General features: G+C 43.2%; 1 protein-coding gene across 3 annotated transcripts in view; it reads left to right on the plus strand.

The window, feature by feature from the left end:
• The window catches only part of LOC143301270 (tumor protein p53-inducible protein 11-like), a 158,306-nt gene extending 157,171 nt beyond the window's left edge, over nt 1-1,135 (plus strand). For all 3 annotated transcript variants that reach the window (XM_076615434.1, XM_076615431.1, XM_076615430.1), the window contains exon 6: nt 1-1,135. This exon is cut by the window's left edge and continues 791 nt beyond it. The gene's annotated coding sequence lies outside the window, so the exon portion shown is untranslated.
• The last annotated feature ends 1,181 nt before the right edge of the window (nt 1,136-2,316 follow it).

Consider the following 2,316-nt stretch of genomic DNA (forward strand, 5'->3'; position numbering starts at 1 on the left):
ATCTTATGACTTGCCTTGAGGTGAAGTGGGAGCCCCCAAAAAAACAAAAAGAAGGTACTTTGGCAGCAGACATTAAGCTGTCGATTCTCGTAGAATTGTTCCAACCCATTCGGCCGGAATGCTTTGCCTGCTTGTGTTCTTCTGACTCCTAACAGGATTCCAGTGGCGATCCTGTTAACGACGGTACCCGTCACAAGCAAAAGATGGATTTCGGTTGGCGGCGAGTAATATTTTGCCCAAGCATAAGCTACAACACAGGACTTCGATCAAGATAAAATTAATGACCTTGATATGAATAACGATTTCACATGACTTCCGTTAAGATATTTATGAAATGGATAACGATGTTTTCTTCAAGAAAGGACATGGTCCTGTTTGAAGGAGTATATACATATATATATATGAGACACATTTTTTGTAATAAGGCGCACATAAATATCATTATGCGAGAAATTTATGAATATTTGAATTCTATATATTTGGACGATATATTAGTAAGCTAAGCCCAAATAAAGTTGGTCTGCTATAATACTTCGGAGGGTTGAATGTTCTACGTTCATCAAATACTTGACAGCATAAAGGAAAGTGAAGTTCGTTCCCTCTCTCTCGGATGTACACATCGGACATATATGTAATATTATACATAATTATCTTCCACACTTCTTGTACCTTTGAGGGTGCACAGCAAATTCAGAAACGCCAACTGTAAATTTAGTTAGCACACGTCCCATTGCCCTGTTCGTAACCATTACAGTATAACGTTTTATTAGAATGATTGTGCTTTTGGTTTAAAGCTTTGAGGGGTGACAACATCGATAAGACATCGGTGTTCTCATAATGATAAGCGCAGCATTGGGGATTCGGCTCTGATGATGACATGGATTGCTTCCCTAAACACTGGACTTCGGTTGAGGTTGATAAACAATGATGAAACACAGAATCTTTCAACTCCACAATCAGCTTCCTCCCTCCCCCTCTCCCCGTCTCCTCTCCCACCCCCTCCCTCTCTCTCTTCCCTTCTATCTTTCTCTCACCTCTCCCACCCCCTCCCTCTCTCTCTCCTCCCTTCTATCTTTCTCTCACCTCTCCCACCCCCTCCCTCTCTCTCTCCTCCCTTCTATCTTTCTCTCACCTCCCCCACCCCCTCCCTCTCTCTCCTCCCTTCTAGCTTTCTCTCACCTCTCCCACCCCCTCCCTCTCTCTCCTCCCTTCTAGCTTTCTCTTATCTGTATCAATCCCCCCAAAAGCGATTGCCCCATTGCATTTCTTGGTCGTTATAATCTTGTTCATTCAGTTCACAGTTTCGCGTCGAAAACATGTGTTGCTTGTGTTGTGTAGTTGTTGTTGTTTTTTTCAGAAATCTTGTTGGAAGGGCTCCGAGGGAGTGTGAGGTGGTAGGGATTGGGGGTCGTGGGTAAGGGGAGGGGGGGGGTGTGAACATGTGACATGAATTACAGGAAGCCTAGGTAGTTCTTCTGGCCGTGCGTGTGTGCGTATGTGTGTTTGTGCGTGTGACTGTGTGTTTGTGTTGTATTTGTGTATGTTCGTGTCCGATCGAACGTTTTACTTTTTGTGGAGGAAAAGAAGAGAGAGATTACTACTACATGGTTACTGTTTTGAGTGGTAGATTACTGTTGGTGGTGGTGGTATGTGTGTGTGTGTGTGTGCGTGCATGCGCGTGCATGTTTGTGCGCGAGCGTTTTTGACTCGACTAAAAGGCTTATATTTCAAATGTTCATTTTTTGTCAGTATTGCTCATTGTGGCGGATGTATTTGGGGCCAAGGGCCATGATTCTCTTTGAAATTGCATTCTTTATTCGATGTTTCTTTGGTTTCGGTATGGAAAAAAAAGTTTCCACTTATCCATTTTACCACTAATAAAACATTGTGTCTTAATGCGCGCTCTCTCTTTCGCGGGTGTCTTTGACCCTCTCTCTCTCTCTCTCTCTCTCTCTCTCTCTCTCTCTCTCTCTCTCTCTCTCTCTCTCTCTCTCTCTCTCTTTGTGAAGTGCACTCATTCTATATGTATGCATTAAGCATGTGTCTGTCTCTGTTTGTGTGTGTATGTGCGCGCGTGCTGGAAGATAATTGGTGATTGTCAGGGTGTCACACACACACACACACACACACACACACACACACACACACACACACTGAAATGGATGGTTGGTATCGGAACGGACAAAATAGTTCACGGTGTGTAATATTCCAGATCGATTTTTCATTGATAATAATTATATTGATTTTTTTTTTTTTTTTTTTTTAATAATGACGGCTGGGAAGATGCGGGTTCGAATCCCAGCGGAGGTGGGTTTT

This window comes from Babylonia areolata, chromosome 27 (assembly GCF_041734735.1).
Source record: "Babylonia areolata isolate BAREFJ2019XMU chromosome 27, ASM4173473v1, whole genome shotgun sequence".
NCBI classification, from domain to species: domain Eukaryota; kingdom Metazoa; phylum Mollusca; class Gastropoda; order Neogastropoda; family Buccinidae; genus Babylonia; species Babylonia areolata.